The sequence below is a fragment of the Petromyzon marinus genome, chromosome 25, assembly GCF_048934315.1.
Source record: "Petromyzon marinus isolate PM22_M1 ecotype Great Lakes invasive population chromosome 25, UKy_Petmar_22M1.pri1.0, whole genome shotgun sequence".
Lineage (NCBI taxonomy): Eukaryota > Metazoa > Chordata > Hyperoartia > Petromyzontiformes > Petromyzontidae > Petromyzon > Petromyzon marinus.
The window spans coordinates 2,141,162-2,161,760 of record NC_133691.1 but is presented as its reverse complement, the minus strand read 5'-3'; the positions used below and the strand labels follow the sequence as shown (position 1 = coordinate 2,161,760).

The window sequence follows — 20,599 nt, the reverse complement described above, 5'->3', positions numbered from 1 at the left end:
CGTCTGGAACGCTCTTCCTTCCGATATTAGGAAGCCATGGGAGCTATGCACTTTTAAATCTAGATTGAAAACTAATTTATTTAAAACTGCTTTTTTGTGTTTAGTTTGTTGCCCTTCCCACGCACCTCCGATTAGGACGGCTGGCTGCGTACCGTGCGAAAGAAGTTCAACAAAGATAGACTGAAAGTACAATTGGAATAACACTTGGAGAGATTAAAATCTCTTCAAAGCGCCCACGTAAATCTCCACACTTAAACATTCTCAGCATTTGCTGTTTGCTAATATTTAGTTTCTTTGTTCTTTTTTTCCCAATTATGATTGCATTCAAACCTCCTCCTGGGCACGAGAGGCCTTTCTTGGTGTTGTTGCTGCAAGTCGCGCGTGTACGTCGCTGAACTTGATCACGAATCCCATTCACAGGCGCGCATTTGCGCTGTACAATGGCGGGCGATAACGCGCGCGCATTTCACGATCACGGCGACGACGAGGTGACGATGATGACGGCCGAGGTGACGATGTTGACGAGAGCGCCGGCGGAGAGAGTCCTCAGGGCCCGCACGCACGTGCACATCTCTGCGATAGCACCGATTATATTGGGCCGTAGTATAACAACCGCCAATCCCAGTGCAATAATCGGAGCGCCCGTGCATAAAATTATAATAGTTTTAATTTAAAGAACACTTCAGATTCTGCACTGTTTAATATTTAGACAGCCTTTCTGCAGTTTGAGCCGACTTAACCTTGATGGCAGAATCCTGGTAAAAGTGTGACTGAAAATGTTGGGGGAGGGGGTGAAATAAAACCTCTCAAGATGAAATCAAAAGCACAGCTCATTTAGTCTAACGAGAGCAGAATATAATTAGTGATACAAATGTTGAATCTAAGTACCATACTGAACACATGCATTAAATGGCGCATCTATAAAAACACACACAATGACGAAGAAGAAGCATCCTGCGTACAGAGACTGTGAGGCCATGTGGCTTTCATGAGCACCGATGAATGTCGGCACAACCAACGTGCAGGAGCGGTATGGCCAACACCATGCCCGGGGCCACCTTTGTCTCCCCTGTGCTGACGTTTATACATCCCGCACCCTGTTAAGGCCGAATCGACCGAGGGGAGTCCCAGAACCGGCGATGTTAGCCGTGGAATCAAACTGGCGTATCGCTGGGTTTGCAGAGCAGTGGCGCTAAGCACCCACCACACCGGCACTCCCCACAAAGATGCCCCGTGCAGCTTGCACGGCCCGTTGTGGCAAGTGCCATCAGGGAGCTCCCCACGGAACACACAACACGCACAGACATCATTATCAATGCTACCTGCCGTAAACCCTATGAAGCAATGACAATGGGGCACTTTGGGGGTGGCGGTTTCTTAAACTGGGTAACCCGGGGGGGGGGGGGTGCCTCTGATTTTCAAACAATGCGTCGCAATATTGCGAATCAAAGAACGGCTGAGTGTCGAGTGTTGTGGACATTCAGGCGAGGCCCGTTTCAATTTGCGAGGCGTGTTGTGCTTCACCATGTCGGCTGTTTACATTTTTCGGCTAAAGGAGGGAAACCGCGAGACAAAAACATCTTCCCCAAACACCGAGAAGAGCCGAGTGCGCGAGGACTGACACCAACCTTGACAATAATGACTCCGTTGGGGGTCTATGCCCATAATAAATGAGGCACACTGCTGGCAAAGCATCGACGGACATCTAGTGTCCTTGTGTACGTTGTACAGTGTCCTATCCTGCGTACGTGTATGTAAACTATTTTAGCGGTTTGCGTACCGTAATGCGATCTTAGCGACCTAAGGCTGGATTTCTAGCCAAGATGCACAGCGCCACGTGGCAAGTGATATGTAAAACTGACTTCATACATCTGCTACGGTTGATACGTCCTCGAAGGACAGCATGGTGCTGAAAATCGGCAATCCCGATTAAGAGACAAACCAGCAGCGTGTGCGCACATTTTGAGAACATGGTTTTTACAAATTTCCGACCAAGTGAGTGCTTAATCAGTGTTATCTGGTTCCATTATTTCAACAAGGTGGGAATCTTATCAGCACGATGTCTTTATGGAGGGTACCTCCATTGCCCCATCTGAGAATTTACAGAACAATAGCCCCGATGGAGGTAATTGCACCAAAGCAGGAGGATGACAGAGACCTTGGGGCTCATGTGGCCACTACCGTAAATGTATCGCCAATTGCAATGATTATGATTGGGTTATCGTAGAGAATGCAATTGACACTAAAAGGAGCGCCTCTAAAATCAACAGTAAAATATATGCATCTATGTTTTTTTGTGACCAACACTATTAATATACGTAACTCAATGGTCACCGGAAAGACACTGTCCAGTGCAGCAAACCTTTTGATGTAGCATTCAAACGAGCGCTTTCATGAGTCTAAGATGTTCTCTGGAAGCATTGTCGGTCTTTGGGGGAAACATTGCATTACATTTTTACCTTAAGTGCGCGATAACGGGTTTTTTTTTTGCACGTGAGTATTTTAGCATGCATAGATTGTAACACGCAGATGGGTTGTTTTGTATTTTCACACACGGAAAACTTCATGGAAATAATAAAATCATATAAATGCATACTCAAGCATATGCACAGGATTGACTGCATGTGTAACCGTGTTGCAGCCTGTATACACAGCATCTCGCGCGCGCACACAAGCACGCAAGCATGCAATTCACTGTTAGCCGTTCGAAATTAAGTAGTTACGGTGGATACATTGTTTACATCCGCACTTTCATTGCAGCATACTGCATCCTTTGTTGTAACTTTTTAAACACTCCATTAAGGCATGTAGTTTCCATTACCATAAGCGGCAGCATTCCCATTAACTCCGTTAACAAGCGATACCGCATTCTACAATGGGCAATATCAATTACAATAAACAATTAGACCCTAATTACCTGATGTCAGCATCGCAGGCTTGGTAAACAAACACGCTGCCACACATGCCACGCACCAAAACTGGGGAAGGCCACTTAATTAAATATAAGAGAGAAGCGTTTTAATGAGCGATGCAGAGCCACCGCTAAGCCCGGAGACGTGATTTTTTCAGCGGCGGTGATGTTCATTCGTACACAAGCGCCGCCGTGATGACTAGGCAGGAGTAAATGAGGTATTTTTTTTTATGTAGATTTAAAGTTATGTCGCTCACGTTTGGATAATTGTGCCGTTGATTTCTCTTGGAAATGCCAGGGTGTCAACCCAGCATAATTAGGCACTGGCTGCAGACTTGCTGCTTCTTAATGGCGGATGGAAATTAGTGCTCTGCATCATCCTTAAAACTCATTAAAAAAGAGCGATTTCGGCCGAAATTCAACGCCCGATTCGTTAAAAAAAAAGAAACGTAATAAACTTTAAAATGAATGCCGATCTTAATTAAAGCAATCAAATATGCCAGGTTTTTTTTTTGGTTAAAAAGGGGCTCAGAGGGTTTTCCGATGCGAGTTGCCTTTCTCCACCTCGAAGATTTCGCCACAGCAATAAAGGCTCCAAATCACAAGGGATGTTGTTAGTGTTCAGAAGCCATTATTAAAATGAAGCCAAATTTATGGATGACACTTTGCAACAATTAATCAGAAAGTGTTGATTAATGAAGTTACTTCATTATCCTGGGCGAAGCTCAGGAGCTGGGAGAGCCATCCAACGGATTATTAGGATGTTTGTCTTGATTAATGTGCTGAGGATGCGCCTGACGCACGCGAAACTTCTTCATTATGCAAAGAAATCATAAATTTTGAATGAGTCCACAGCACAGATAACTTTCCCCCCACCCCTATATATATTTTTAAAGGGGATAGTACATGAGGGAGGAAGAGAAAGGTTCTGCATCACAGGTTAACTAAACATATTGGAGGATTTGCAATCAAGAAGGTGGGGAACGGGGATTTGAGAAGTGACCCCATCATTTGCATTATGCGGCTGGGTGATTAATTAGTTTGTTCTGGGGCTCAATTAAAAGGTTCGGAGTCAGGCTTGTGGATTGCGGAGTGGGGCCACATGGCTACAGTGAGACAAATAGACGTATAAACCCCAATCTTGTGAAATGTGCTCACACACATTGCTGCACTCCGTACGGATGGTTTCATTTGTTTCATTTGCCTGTAAATGGACACAAGGCAGTTCCTCCCTCCGCCGTTGTTAAATTAGATATTTTCTTGCAAAATATATTTCAATTTATCAGCATTATTTCCTGAAAGAAATTCCAATTAGCGATGTGTTCTTTAACAACCGCAATGGGCTTGTTCGTGCGCACAGGCCGCGGGTTTATAATTTTCGTAACGCAAGTTATTTGATGCTTATTCAGAGTGCAGTTAATGCGAAATATAAACTAGAGAGCACTGACCAAACATTAAAATGAATGTTGTTGTAGAAAGCACACTTTAATTGTGCATAGTACATTGCAGATAATCAATTGTTGCGTTATACTTGAATAATGCCAAATGCACGTTCGTTATTTTTTTCTCTCTCTCTCTGTATTTGGTGGTGCGCTTATTACACTACATTGGAAAATATACACAGTGCATTTTTTACATTATTCCGAGTGAATAGTGTTTTGTTATGAATACATTGCCGTGTATATTTTAGCAAAATGCCATTGTTTTATATGTAGTAAAATAAAATAATCTTTTTTTACTAATTAGACGAATATGTTAAATACGTTAAGTAAAAATATTTCTGATTACAAAAAACCGCCACTTTCTTTTGAGAACACCTTGACATTTTCCATTTTTAAATTTTCATTTTCGTAAAAAATAGATGTAAAAATAATTTGAAGCGGCAGAAACACACCAACGGGCATTTCGCCCTAAAAACGTGGCAAAAGACCTTCTGTAAAGGAAGAGGTTTATACCTCTCCGTGCCACACAGCTGAATCGTACAGTACACACCACAAATATTTTTTTAAAGCGGGTTGCGTAGTTTTCCACAACCGCTGCAACAAATACAGTAATTTTAATTTGGCCCCATGTTGCTGATTAGCCTTAGGGCAAGGACCGTTTCCCAAACATTCCTAGTAAGGCGGAAAGCCACGTACATTTTGTGTAATGTTCTGGAACTGCCCATTGCCTCCCCATTACTTTTGCACACTGTACTTGACCAAATCATTGCTTTCATTCAACAAAACAAGGTCAACACGCAAGCGTATGTTGGAAGAATGAAGAAAAGAAGGAATTAAAAAAAAAACGACAGCTCGCAGTCATTGTGAAATTTCCCAAAAATATATTTATCCATATACTCGTGTTGTGTTGCGTAAAATACAACAATTGATTATTTGCTTCACATGCCATCTTGGCTTATCGAATCGCAGCGTGTCGGCGTGCGTGCACGTGCGTGGGTGATAATGGTCACGTTTGGAGTGTCGTTGAGCAGCCCCTATTAAACAACATCGCTCTACGATTCCCACTGGCAATCGGCGGTGCCCTTGTAGCTGATGTGCCCCACCATAAACTATAAATGGGCATACAATGAGCACCTGTAATGGTGTTCCCGACACGAGCGGTCGGGCTACAGAGACGCACACCCGGGCACGATGGCGGATGCAACGCCAACGCTTCGTGTTTTTCTTGGCTGGAGTGCATGTTCGCTGCAACCTAACAAGTATCTGATGGAACACTCCAACTAAGTTGAAAGACAATATCCAGTAAACATGGAAGGATGGGCCAATGCGAGGCCACAACTCACAATTATCCTGGGTTATGGGGGCAGGGGGTTGGTCCCGTATGAAACACAAATTCAGATCATGCAAAACATCTACATTTGACTTAAACCATTTATTGTTGACCTAGAACAGGGGCGAAGATGAATGCGTATGTGTTTATTGTCTCTCTTCCCTTAGGTTTCTGGTCACAAAGTCACATTTTGGTCTTGAGAGTACTTCAGTACTCATTTGGTACATCCTAAACCTTCATCCAACTGGTTTCTGGCCCTTAAAGGAACTTTTCTTGCGTATCTGGATTCTAAATAATGACAATGCCTAACAGGTGGGCCTCTAAGAGGCTGCCATCTCTGACGCTGAAGCCCTCACGTGGCTAGCAGACCTTGACATTGGCATTTAGCTACTGAACATATCGCCATACGCAACTGAATAAAATTGTCTCTTTTAAAATGATCAATTTACTTACCAACTCGTTTGCTGTTATTGTGACATGGAGTCACTGACTCTCTACAAGTGAGGAGCAGCTAATATTTATGAGCGAGCACGGTTAATCCACAACTCGGATAATTCACTTATGGATTGTCGTGAGTTCGATGCATATGATGCGTTCAGTCCAACAACGTAGTTACGGCTTTGAAATAAAATTAATTATATATTTCTAATTATTTTAATTCATTCCTATGCTCCTTCTTCCATTAAACCTGCATCGCTTAAACAAATTCCATCAAAGCAATTTCTTTTACCACAAAACATTATTGCAATAATGAAATATTAATAATGCATTTGACTGTTTAAAATTCACTTCCCACAAAAAAATTACATATATATGTTTTGATGAAAAAGCACTATCTGAGCCGAGTAAAGAGCTGCTTTTTACAGGGCCTTTTTAACGTTTCCCAAGGCTGTAGTTCCCCATCTGGTCTCACATTCCAGAAGGCTGGGCCGAGCGCAGTTATTTTAATTGTAACAGATTTTCCCTCCAACGCTACGCCACAGCCACAGGAGAGAGGACAGCTGGAGGCCTACACAACACAAGTACCAGAAGCCCAACGTGGAGGCCGTACCGCCTGGCCTAATGGCCGCCGGCGACTTGGGAGATTCAATTTCGAAACGACGTCTCTCGCAGCATGAAACCCCAACGCAAACCACGGCTCACTTGCCCTTCGTTCTTTTGCGCGAGCGTCGACCGACGACGCCAGTGCTGGCATCGCGTGCCCACTTAGTAGCACAAAATGTCATGGGCAGAATTGAACGACGGTGGCCAACCTCGCGTGGCCACGTACCAGATCTTGGTTTCCCCCCCCCCCCTTCCTCCACGACAGTAATGCTCCAAAACTAAATGCTCCGTGAATTTGTGCCACAATATTTAATTCCGTGGCCTACTAATTACAATGATAAATAAACAACATCTACAGAAATGTAGCATATGCTTCTTCATTAACACAACAAACACATTTTTTTCACTTGGGAGGGTTTTGTTTAGAGTGCTGTAATTCTTTTGACTCTACGCTTAATTGTTATTTTCTTTTGCTGAAAAAAAATCTGAGATGTGAAGCCATAAATGTAAAAAAAATACTGAGATATTTTTTTTACACTTATGGCTTCACATATGCATGCATTTGCGTGCGATTTCCGCGTAAACCTACACAAAATGACTATTTTATCCTAAAAAGACTGAAACGATGTGCGGTGCACCACCGACACGATAATGTTCATCGGTGCGCGCGACGTTAAGCGGCTTCACACGCGACCCTCTCCATGAGACGACAAAATGATTTCATCACCAATGACGACGTTCCCCTTGCAGGGGTCCCACACACACATTTTTTTTTACACATTTTTGGCCGTAAATTGTGACTGCGGGTTAGCTCGACCATTTGGGCAGACTGGAAAGATATCAAAGAACCCCTGTGAATGTGTAAAGTTAAAACGATGGGCCATGAAACGGCAGGGTTCTGACGCCAGTGGTGGGGACGGTGAGGTTTTATACATTTTTCGAGGGGTGGAACCGTGGAGGTGGCGGTGTGTGCTTAAGAGGGGACTGTGGGAGCAGTGAGAACACGGGTAAAATAGCACTCCGATGTATAAAGCACACAAATAAGCGTCACCGATTTCCTAGCTAAAATGAGGCGGCGCATAGCTCCTGTTTAGGGCGCAGAGTCAGCGGCAGAGACATTGCACATCCGTGTAGCGGCAACGATTCTATCCGTAGATTAACCAACGCCAAGTTCCCCACAAAGCGGTACCCATCTTATGGAACCCAGGGGCATGATGGGCTGAGTTGATCCTCAACCAGGGTTTTACCTTGCAGCCTTTAAATTGCAAGCCACTTGCTCTACCGCTGAGCCACCAGGCCCGTGTGTCCATCCACTTTTCTATGAAAGCCATGCTGTGCTGGTTACGGCAAGTTGTTGATAATTATATTAGGACGGCTGGCTACGTACGGTGCGAAGGAAGTTCAACGTACGTATCCACATACAGTCGGTGCGGTTTGGTGAAGGGGACGGCCAGGAAAGGTTCGGATATGACACGCCACCGATGTTAGCCTTGACCGGGAATCGAAATCAGGTCGCTTAGGTTCACGGCGCAGGGCGATAACCATTGTGCCGCCGCGATGAAAATTCTGGCATTGCACGGCGGCAAGCTGTGCTTACAGTGGAAACATTATACGACGCATTGCAATGGGTGCTCAGGTGCAGCGCCGTTCGTAAACTCTCTTTGGGCCCAAAGGTGTGATCTGCCACCCTCTTTTTTCTCGTTAATTCCATTCACCAGATGGCACCAACACAGGTAATTGAAAAGTGTCCTTATACCTTTGTATTGGCAATTATGTCATCGTTGTTCATCTAAACTTAGTCCACGAGTGACCATTCTCAGATATCATTAATTGCAGGATGATCACGGATAAATACAATAAATATAGATGATCATAAATGAGTGGCTGATGACATTCCTAATTGTGTTTAAGAATGGCTATGAAGCCCTTCTACGGTCAGGTATATGTTTATCACGAGAAAAATATGAAACCCACAAGTAAAATATACCGGGCCCCCGTAAAAAGAGGTTGATTGGTATTACTCTTAGGGTTGGCTCAGCTTAATGTTCTAAATTGTATTTAATCCTGTGATAAACACTTTCGACTATAAATACAAACAAATTACCTCCCATGGAATGCAACGCTGAAGCCAATTGAAAGTAGGCAAACACACTACCAGTTACTATTGCATAGAGTATACATTTTTTGGTCATGTTAGCATATTTTCATGCCATATGCTTCAACACATTTATTATTCAGACGTAAAAGTTGGTGCCATTTGGTAACTTTGCAGAATTATCGGAATACGGAGCCGTTGCTGCGCTGAAGTGGAGAGAGTGTGGAAACATTAACGGATCAAACATTCCATAAGTTTGAGATGCATGTGTGACTGTACTCCACCAATAACATATATACAGTGTTCTTCACTGATTTTCAGAGGGGGGCAACTTTCGCCGATAAGACATCATCAGTGTGAGGGCCGCTACACCGTCTGTAAAGGGGGTTCTCACATTTGTGATTTGTTGGGGGGCCGCACTAAAGGCCATCAGGGGCTGCCAGTGGCCCGCGGGCCTTGCCATGAAGAACGCCGCTCTGTTCTGTGATGCACCTGGCAGCATATCTTCTGAAAGTCCTTGAAAGCTTTTTAAGGAAACTTGCATCGCTGACCTCCAGTAAAAAGGTAAAACTGTAGTCCTACTTTTACTTGATTATGCCACTGCTGGAAAAATGGCCTACACTCGAGAAAGCGCTCGAGAGTATTTGGTCTCCTCTTCTACATTGACCAGGCATCTTATGAAACAAGTCTCACTCTGTGGATGAGATGCAGAAAGTCAAAACCGAAACAGAATTTCCTTGCTTAAACCCATTTCTGCTTAATATTATTGGCTTGGAAAGCCAATGACAGATAAACTATATTTTTTATTTATTTAGGTTAAACATTTGCATTTATATGTGGAGAGACCGAATAGAGTCCTGCTTCTATTGTGTAAGGGTAGAGGCATTGGCACAAATAAACAGAGGCTGGAAAACTCTTGAGTGGCGACTTTAGTTGCAAGTACCTGCGGACGTACCTGAACATCCAGGATTGGATCATTGTACATGGCTCTGTGTGTCTGCATGTAAGTTTCTTTGTAAGAATATTGATCTGTAGGCGAGTCTGTGTGCTACAATGTTTGTCTCTGGGGGGGAGGGGGGGGTCTCAATATGGGTTGGTGACCCTGGCCCTGCGGTAGCCCGTTCGCCACTTGTTGCAGAGGTTCGCAGTTCAAACTTGACAGGCTGCGCCGGTGGTTAGTACTGTCGATGTATTAACCATCGCTAAATGTTCTGAACGCTTCACAGTGGACGTTATTGATCACCTGAGATCGTCAAAAATGTATACAATATATAATTGCGTGCCGGCATCATGATCCTAATTGACCAAATTCAAAACAATACCTACAAAATACTCAGCTACAAATCGCGACATCATCCATCCACTGCGAGACTGCTGCAGATGGCGTCCGTGAAACGCAACGCCTTTGCGATAAAAGAACGAAACGGATACCAAATGTATGATTTATAATTATTTGAGTGTAGTGGTGACTTCACTTGTGGTGTGTGTATGTATGCTGAACTTCTGTTGAACTTCTTTCGCACCATACTTAGCCAACTGTGCTAGTCGGAGATGGGGTGTGTGCATGTCACTACATATCTAAGATTGATCTAAAACTATCAACCAAACTATTTTTTTTTTCATTTTACCAGATAAGGCCCACTGAGCTATATAGCTCTTTTGCAGAAATGACCTGGCCACAAATGATATCTCAACGAAGTGGATTATCACGTGGAAATGTATAGCAGTCAAATACTCGAAACGCGTGTTTCTAAATTAGGAGGGAAAAACCGGAGGACCCGGAGAAAAATCCACGCGACCACGGGGGGAGAGACACGCAAACTCCAAATATACAGCAGGCGTCAGGGTCGGAATCGGACCCACGACCTCCTGTATACCAGGCGAGGTAGTTAACATCTTGCCACCGTGGCGAGGACTGTTCTTGCTCGTGTACCCCATCGCCACCAGATCCTTAAACTCTTTTGCTTCTCTGTTAACTCTGTTGTTGGCCTTGACAAAGAGCTGCTTGGCTCAATGGATCTTATCCGACATAAACGGACGGACTGATTTGTACATCACAGTAATGCGAGATTCCACTTTCATAAGAGGTTATCAAAAAGTTTCAGAGTACGGTATGTAAACATAAAAACCGCACATGTTACATTATAATTTTAGGAAGTAAATAGTAACACGTGTCCAGGTATTATTCCGTTCCTCGATTTGAACACAGAGATGGGGGATTCAGGGTAGCCCAAACGTCAAAGTTGGTTCAACTTGTATTTTTAATCTCATTCACTGTAACGTTTTGTACATCTTTGATATACAAGCCAAAGTTTTTTTTTCAATCTTATTCCCACTGGACTAACGCACTGACTTTGATAAGCAATGGCTAATTATAAAGGTCTTGGTCTCAATTAGAATTTTCACCTAATAACTCATGAATCTTTTGACCTATCTTTGCCCCCCTCCCCCCCCCCGTTGCCTGCCCCCCATCCCACAATTGTGAATGTAAAAAATAAACAACATGCGTAGATCTGATTGCTGTTGCACCATTGGACGAGACACCACTTTGGGTGAGTGTCCCAATGACACTCCACTCCGTCGGTGTTTCACTGCAGTTGCTCTTCAATAGAGGCTCTGAATTGTGACTGTTTTGCCCGTGTGTTAAGTTATTTAAAACAATTATATTCTTTCAGATAATTTGTTTATGTAAATATATATGCTAAATAAATGGCTTCCCTACGTGTCGATGCGGTGCAAATGTTGTGCACCTTGTTACACAGCGCCGACATTCGTCGTGCCGCTCAAGTCGTGTGTGTGAAGCGAGATTCATTGACTTGCTGCTAATGTACCCGTTATTGCCGTTATGCACTTGATATGTAAAATAATATACAGTATATATATACACTTGCAATGTTTTAAAACATGTAATCATAACACACACGCACACTTTTTTTGTGTTTAACGCTGATACTAAAAATCCCACAATGGGGACCTCTAGATATAAATTCGCCGCATTTACAATTCGGGTTGTGCATCGAGACCAAGTTGTGTTGATGTAACTGCGTACTGTATCTCCAATCAGCTACCGTGTACACTAATTAGGAGAGCGGCTACTGCCCGACACAGACTTGTTTGATGTATACAAAGCAAGCCAATGTGAGCTGCCTATTGTGATCATTACTTTTCCGTTCGACACTTTTACACAGCTAGCAAATTAGGATTTGCTTAAATAACTTGATTGTAGGCCTTTGGTTTATTGAAACAAAGTTGATCTGTGAGAGCACTAAGAGACGTTGCCTGTCCTTAACGTACATAGGGCAGCCCGGCCAAGTAATTTGAAATGTAATTAATGGAATTGTTTCATGTATGGTGCCGCTATGATAATCGAGTGAGACAATTTGAGATGTATTGGTCAGCACTATCTATTACCCATTACCATCAACATTACTCCCGTTATCATGGCCGTCGTGACTTCATCATCATCATCTTTAGTACAACCATCATTAACCATTAATCTACCAACGTTACTATCTCCACTCTCGTCATCTCTGTTATCATAACCACACTCATCAGCATTGCTATCGTCCCAATTACCTGTGTCATTAACGATACAATCACCGCCGTTATTACAATCGCCAAATTAAAACGCATTATCTTTGGGCACCATCGTCGTTATCGCCATGGCCATCGTTAACCAGAGACGCTACCACGTTTTTCACGAGTGAAATCGCGTGTGTTGCTATACACTCTGTACATACCACCGTTTAGATTCAGACTGTTTTGTGTTGCTGTTACATTGTAATGTATTCACGATATTGTACTGTGTATATGCACCCCACCGGCAGTACATTCAGATATGCCCGTGCACTCAAGACGACTGAGCGGGTGCCGCGTGCGTAACAGCGTTCCTAGGCGGGACGCGGTCGCGCGCGAGACGAATCGTGCGGCATCATCTCGTGAAAGGTGTCGGTGATGAACTCCCGCAGCTGCGGCAGTCGACGTGCCCCTAACACGACCGCACAATGAACCATTCGCCTGCGTTTCTTACCTGCAATGTGTCGAACGGGCGGCGACGACATTGCGAAGAAGCGTTACGATGCCAGCTATTGCCATCACGGCGAATGTTAAGTGGACTCGTTTATAACAAGGCGGTGGAACTCTCGCCCAGTAAGTCACTCTACACGCCACCGCATACGGAGAGTTAGCAGGCTGCGGGATATCGCGTGAATGTCGGTGCTAATAACGTTGTTCGAAAGCGTGGCATATTGTCCGACTCCCCTTCTAAATCCGTATTCCGGTGCTGTCGGCTTGGGGAGGCCTTCACCCGGCAGTGGATCGACCCTGGGCCGAGAGATCGTGATGATGAAAACGATTGACGCTTGGAGATGATTGACGCCAAAGCGTCATCGCGATACGGGGCTCGGGTGGTGGGTGACGACTGCGGTCACCACCTGTGTGCCGCCTCGAACTTCCACCGCGGAGATGGGAAGAGAGGTCCGGTGCGCGGGCGGGGGCGAGCGATGCAGGTGGCAACACAAACATCTCTGCCAACGGATTCTTGTGGGCAGAGGCGACAATTCCACCGCGCACCATTGCGACCTCACGGCGTGCGAGCGCGCGCGCGCGCGCAAAGCCTGGCGGGTCACGCTTTGCGCTGACAAGAGCCGTCGACTTTCTCAGAGCGCCGGCGCACGTGGTTCAGTTCAGTTCATCTGTTAGGTATAGCCCTGTGAGCCATTCGGCTCTCGACTCGGGTGCAACAGCAACAAACAAAAAACATGAACAAGGAACATCTTAAAGTGACTACGGACAAAAGTGAGTGGTGTCCCCCCCCCCCCCCCCACGTCTCTCTCTCTCTCTACCAGGTTAGACAAAAGCGTCGTGACCGTTCGTCGCTACGCCGTACTGTTTGATTGACGCATCGCATAGTGTGTGAAGAGGAAGCAAAAGTTAGTTTTTTTTTGTTACGTATATGCATCATTTCGTATGGGTTTGTTGTTGTAGCTCATCTTGGCGAATATATTTGCGGAAGGATTTACGATCGTAAGTGCAAAAGGAATAGTAAGGAATAACAATTATTTAAGGCGTTATCGCAGTAATCTGTGATAGTCTGTCGTCAATCCACTGCTTGATGAAGGTCCCCCCCTCGCCGTGTCGGTCATGTGGGTGTTGTTTAGCCATACATCACCTCGCTGGTCACTGTGGCTTGGTGAAGGGGGCTGCCAGAATACAGGATGAGTTATCGCTCGGCACGGATGTTAATTATCCGTGGACGGGAATCGAACCCAGTTTGCTGGGTTCATAGCGCAACGCCGCCCTAATTAGTTGCACGCGTGTAAGCAAATACACGCGCGCGTAATGCATTATTCAGGGCGATAACGAGTAATTACCGTGTGCGTCACGTTTTCATCTGGTTTAGATACTGGCAGGTGAGGAATGCACATTTTTAAAGAAAGGTTCGGTGCGTGAAACGTCTCAAGACTGGTCGTGGCAAGGGCTCGGTACGCGGCGCGCGTGTTACAAACAAGCGCGCGGGCCAGTCGCGGAGAACACATGCTGAATGGCACCCGGAACCCACACGCAGCCTCGAAACTTCACGAAAATCCGCGGAGGATGTTGACAACTCCCTCGATTTTCATTGTGGGTCCGCGGTTGGCCCTATTTCATCGTCAGGTTCGATCGTTAATGCCTTCTTTGTGCTTTTGATAATTACGTGAAATGTGTTTTTTTGTAGATCTTTGCTTGCAACTCCCAAGACCAAGTTGAGCTTTATATTACACCATGGCGCGCGCGTGCGTGCTGTTAAAAGTCGGATCTATCACAAGCGGTACGGAGGAGTGCGGAAGAGCAATTCACTAAGGAGCAAGATATTCACTTAGTACACATTACGAACCCGAGGTCCCCGCGTGTGTGTGTATATATATAGATGCACAGCCGACAGTCTACTGCTTTGAAAATAAAACTATGACTCCAAACGCGCGGTACCGCGCAAAAAAAATAAAAGCAAAGAACGCCGCATGCCCCCTAGGTACGTGTGTTTCCATCACGGGGCGGTGGAGCAGCATTGCGTGATCAGATGTCACGTTTCCAGTCCGCCCTTCAGCAATAGCGCAGCAATAGAGCACATGCGTTTACATGTAGCTTTTGACCTCAGGTCAAGTGTCAACTGCGTCTTGTGTGTTTCTCCCGCAGTGGCGGCGCTTTGATTATATTAAGCGGTTAGGGGGGGGGGAGTGCGCCCATACCGCGTGCATTGAGAGGAGCAAAGGCTGCTTGCTGGAAAGCCGAGCGCTGCTGGAGCTATACGAGGAAGGGGGTTTGAGATGTTTTGGATTTACGAAAGTCAGGTGCGTTGGTTGATTGGTTGTTGCTTGCGTGTGCAATGTATTTTTTCGCACTTATACGAGTGTTGTTGTTGCTGCCCTATCGTGGTAAAGTTTGAGCGGTATGTACTTAATTAGTGCAGGTTCACGATGACATTTTCCTCTCTCACATTATGCGAGTGTTCGCGGATTTATATTAAACACACATAGGCACGAAAAGACGCAATTGATACGGTGGTTATTTATTTACACAAATAAAACCTTAAGTTACGCATAGCGAGCAAATTACATTTGCATAGCAGTTGTGACAATTATTTTTCCAAAAATATATATGTATATAACATTTCGCGTTCCAAATTGTTTGCAAATAACTTTACTTACCGGAATCCAACAATGAAGGCGGCTCATCATTACGGGATGCGCATTGTCCGCGTCGCGGGTATAATTGTGCATTAATTACGCTCGAAGGTTGCCTTTTTTTACGGTGAAAACAACAGCAGAAAAACGAGCTAATTTCCAAACGCCTAATGATCTGAAATTCTAAAATTGCTCTCCGCATGAGTGTAATCTTACAAGCATTTAAAACAAAAAAAAACGGACGTGCGTTCCTGTGTGCGTCCTGTTAACGTGCAACGGCATCTACCGAACGCGGCGCTTGCCACGGGGATGTCCCCTGTGCGGATGTCGCGTTGCCGGACAATTGTGGGCCTGGGTGGAGGAGAGAAAAAAACATCTTCAAACGCAACTCGTCACCGAATGATATTTCGCGGACAGCCAGGCATCTCTCGAGTTAATCTTTCCTAAGACTCGTGCCTTTTTGCAGCAGCAGCCTACTTCAAGCGAAATGATCAAAGATCGAGGTTGCGTTCGTGCGCAATTCTTTGACGCATTTTTTGTCGTTGTTTGTTGTTTACAAGGGGAACGGTAAAAAGTGGTAGGGGGGAAAAAAATAAGCGCCCGATAAAACTTGTTTCTGAACGTCGGGGATTACCATTAAAATGCGTGTTCTCCCAGGCTGCTCACTCGCGGAATTGTCGATGACCCGGGCTATTGATTGAACCCGAATGAATAATGTGTGTGTGGGGGGTAAGCGTGTTAGTGGTGGTATTCGTGAAATGCAAGACGCAGCGTTAACAATGTATATACCGTTATGGGCGTTTAGACACCACCAAAAAAGGATTACAGTACAATGTTTTAAAAGTACGGTGTTAATCGTTAATCCTTACGAAACTTCTAATAATTCTTATTGAGTACCGGGAAAGTCGCGACGCCACGAAGCAGCTGCACACATTTTTTTTGTTTGTTAAGCACCGATGCTCAGGGTAAGTCGACGTTCCTGCACCATGCAGTGATTGTAACGGTACCTGCAAGGCACTTCATCCGTGCGGTCCGACTGCAGGAGCGACTGAAATCCCAACAACGTCGCTAAGTACACAATTGCACACTTCCCAACGTTGCCGCAAACGTTTACGCAAACAATGATGAAAAGCGTGAATGAATGAAGGAAACTAAATCAAAGCAATATTTGGGGCGCTACCGTGCCACTCTCCCGCCCCTCCCTCCTTACACCCTCCCCGCCCCCTACAATGAAAATAGACTGCGTAAGACATCATTTGCATATCATATTCACATACCTTTAAACTATTTTGCCCGCTGTTTTAAAACAAACTTCTACGTGTATGATATTGTATTAACGTTTTAGTGTAATGCATGTAAAACAAACAAACAACAACAACAACCACGCACCCATATGCTGCAGATATTCCTTACGCGCTATTCCAAAGCAAGCAGGATGTTTAGACTCGCGCCGATGTCGCTCTTAAAACTCGCGTAGAGAGAGAGAGAAAATAACAATGACGCATTCAAGTTGTTATCTCTGTTAACACGTGCACCCCGTTTCGACTTCAAGCGCCGCATTAAAACTGTCCCTGGAAAACAAAGAACTCAGGAAAGAGCAACACGTTCTGGAGACCCGTGGGCCATTCAGTTCGCGAGCTTAACCCTGCTTTAAAAGTCATTTGCTGGAAAAGAAGAAGAAAAAACGCACACACGGGGGTGGGGGGGGGCAAGTGAAATTAATTCGATGCCTTCATTTAAAAAAAGCAAGCGAAGATAGGAGGGTGTGTGACACAGGTGTGGTGATTAGGGCTGGGGTAGGAAACACATCTCCGCCCGGTCCACTCGGAGACACACTTCGTAGCGGAGGCGCGCGGCTGACCTCCGCTCGGCACGGTGAGTGCCGAGACCCCCCCTCCCTCCCTCCCTTGCTCCCTGGGCTCAAATGGGCGCGTCGGTTCCTGTGTGAGATGGATGGATGGACACATGTTTCAACCCCCCCACCACACCACCACCACCACACCACCACCACCTCTCTCGCCACCTCCCTCCACCTCCACCACCCCTCCACCGCCGCCGCCGCCCCCACCACAACCCCGACTCGCCCCCGCCTCTCATCCCCTCTCTACCGTCCCCCAGCCATCGCCGGTGCCGACGTCTTAGTCGGCCGTCGTCGTCGTCTTCTTCTTCATCTTCTTGTTTCTTGCGAGCCCAACAACTGTCGGGCGTGAAGCGCAGCCGCCGGACCCAGCAGCAGCGGCGGCGGCAGCGGCGTCGGCAGCGTCGAGCGCACGGCACGCGCGGAGTTCGCAGCTCCCCGTCGTCGGCGCTGCGCTAACAGACAGCGCGCGCAACGCCGCTCCTCGCACGGAACGCTTTAAATAATAATAATTAATAGTAGCTGTAGTAGCGGCAGTAGCGGCGGCAGTAGTAGTCGTAATAGTAATAGGAGTAGCTGGGGGGAAGAGGAGGAGGGGGGGGAAACCCGGGGCGATCAACGGCAGCACTTTGCGTCTGAAGAATCCAAAGTTATTTCCTCTCTCCGCCGCGTTCTGTTGCTTTGATTGAGGTGGTGGTGGTGGGTAGCGCTGTTGTTGGAGGAGGAGGAGGAGGTGGTGGGGGTGGTAGCATTCTTTTTTGTTGTTGTTGTTGGTCACCCTTCTCTCGACACCCTCCGCTCTCGACGCCTGGGCTCACGGCGTGGCTCTCGCCAGGCATGTTGAGCTGTAAGGTCACAGCGACTGCTGCCGCGAGCGCGCAAGTGGAGGCCGCCTGCACGTCCGTCGCGACTCCCGTCGCCTCTTCACCCTAAGGTATAACACGAGACCTTCCTGACTCTCCTCCTTCTCCTTCTTGTCCCTGTTCGTCTTCTTAATTCGGGCGATACGCTTCGATGTACTGCTCGTGCAACCAGCCGGCCCGGTCGCTCAGCCGGTCGGTCGGTCAGTCGGCGTGCCGGTCAGCCGGTCGGTCGGTCAGTCGGCTTGCTGGACGGTCGGTCGGTCGGTCAGCCAGCCAGTCGGTCAGCCAGCCGGTCAGCCGGTCAGTCGATCAGCCAGTCAGCCGGTCAGTCGATCAGCCAGTCAGCCGGTCAGACAACGAAAGAGGCGTTGATCGGTTACTCAACCAACCAGACAGTCGCTGTCGGCCGGTCAGCCGGTCGATTGATCCCAGCCAGCCAAGCTCGCCGACTGGCCAGTCCGCTTGCTTGCGAGTGCACGAGCAGCGCCGTTGGTGCAGTATTGTTGTTGTTATTGTTGTTGTTATTGTTGTTGTTATATACCCCGCGCTGCAACGACTTGCAAAGTGGGGTGCAGCGTGCGGTGGCGAAGCGTGCTCCGAACTTGGCTGTTCTGCAGGCGCGTGTGTGTGTGTACGTATGTGTGTGTACGTGTGCGTGTACGTGTGTGTGTGTACGTGTGTGTACGTGTGTGTGTACGTGTGCGTGTACGTGTGTGTACGTGTGTGTGTACGTGTGTGTACGTGTGTGTGTACTGTGTACGTATGTGTACGTGCTGTGTATGTCCTGACGTAGGTTTCGAATAGCCATACTTCAGTGAGTAGGGATGATATAGCCTATGTTGGTGTTGGTGCTTGGGATATCCTGAGCACTTACAAAACATCAACCGCTACGATATCTTCCACATTCGAGTAGTCAAAATATATCTTGGCGATCACGCGAGTTTCCGTAGAGTACACAGACTCATAGAGTACACAGACTCATAGAGCCTCGCTGCATCGCACATTCTCTTCTTACTCTCAGCCGATTCGGAACAAGGCAATGCCGAATGATAGTGATGAGACGCTCCATCCGCATAGCGGCATATCCGTGCGTACCTTCATGTTGCCGTCTCGCTGCTGTTAGTATTTAGTAATTAGCTATCATTATACTCGCGCTTACGTGTCCCATACGCACGTCCGCCGGGGAGACGGAACGATGAGATCAGCTTGCGTCCACGTGCTTGGTGAATTGTCGGTAACAGCTTGGGGAGGACTTCCTCCAGCAGTGGATTCATCATGCCTACTGCTGCTGCTGCTGACGATGAACCAAAAACGTGAGAGATAGAACACCCGAATACCAGCTCCATAGGTTAACATACAAGTTTTATCGCCGTTCAGTACTCATTGATGTTTTAAGAACAGCCCACACTGCATTAGTGGGTAGGAAGGGCAATCAATGGTCTACACACGAGATGATGCTACGCCAGGGCTCGCTGGCAATCGCAGCGAGCCAGTTGCGTGCGTACCGTGCCCCCTTGCATGGTCAGAGATCGTCATCATCGTCACCACCACCATCATCATCAACAAGGGCTATTGTCAATACACTGTCGGATGAAGGCCTTCCCAAGCGCTCGTCATTTCTCACGAGCCCACGACGTAGACAATCCACCTAATAACACTCAAACCGAGCAGATTTCATCGCCATACAGCAATTCGGTGGGCGTCTTATCTCGGACAAGCTCCATTCCTGGACTGCCATTCCGCAGTGAAACTCGGCCATCGTCCCTCTTCCAGGTGACGTTCGTCAGGCCAAGGCCACTTCACCTTTCTCAACAGTTGAGGATAATGTGCGGGGACTTGGCACGTGAACATAGCATCAGTCGCATTCGCTCGGCGGTAATAAATTAGCGGAGAGGATTGCGTATTTCTTAAAAAGCACAGAGCGCTGCTTCCAATTGCGAGAATTGCGCACCACCTTGCCAGCGTGCGCTGGCAACGATCGTAATCGCGTACAGATGTCCGTAATGTCCGAGGTAAGCGCAAGGCGAGTTTATTTCCCCCCCGGTCTCGTTACAATTGTACGGTGCCCTTTAACCAAGGCCAGTTGTAGTGACTTAAGGGACGAGTGGAAATCCGCCTCCACCGTGAAGTTTAAACACAAGCGTTCCCGCACTTCCAAAACACCTGAAAACCGCGCACAATGCATGCGCCACGCCGATATGGGCCCTTTTGGTAGACACCGCTCCACCACAAGCGGCCCCCATTGACCAGCTGATAATTATTAATCTTTAATTGTGAAACGGCATTGTCATGCTAATTAGCCTAACAACTGGGGGGGGGGGTCCATTGAACCAAAAAACCCATTCATTAAAATCGCGATACTCCTACAACTACGTGCCCCAAGAAGCGTGCCCC

The 20,599-nt window shown here is 46.6% G+C and overlaps 1 protein-coding gene and 1 long non-coding RNA gene across 5 annotated transcripts in view; one reads left to right on the top strand and one right to left on the bottom strand.

Annotated features, from left to right (window-relative positions):
- Positions 1-16,533, bottom strand: part of LOC142929126 (uncharacterized) — a 54,714-nt gene extending 38,181 nt beyond the window's left edge. The window contains exon 1 of the long non-coding RNA XR_012945287.1: positions 15,509-16,533. This is a non-coding gene — a long non-coding RNA (uncharacterized LOC142929126). The remainder of the gene's footprint in view (positions 1-15,508) is intronic.
- TSHZ1 (teashirt zinc finger homeobox 1) overlaps positions 12,378-20,599 on the top strand; it is a 106,257-nt gene continuing 98,035 nt past the window's right edge. Inside the window, exons 1-3 of one of the 4 annotated variants that reach the window (XM_076069621.1) lie at positions 12,378-13,619; positions 14,539-15,151; positions 18,178-18,276. The gene's annotated coding sequence lies outside the window, so the exon portion shown is untranslated. Of the gene's footprint in view, positions 13,620-14,538; positions 15,152-16,661; positions 17,360-17,538; positions 18,277-20,599 lie in introns of those variants that run through there. The other 3 variants (XM_032960740.2, XM_032960739.2, XR_012945283.1) reach the window with 3 other exon arrangements.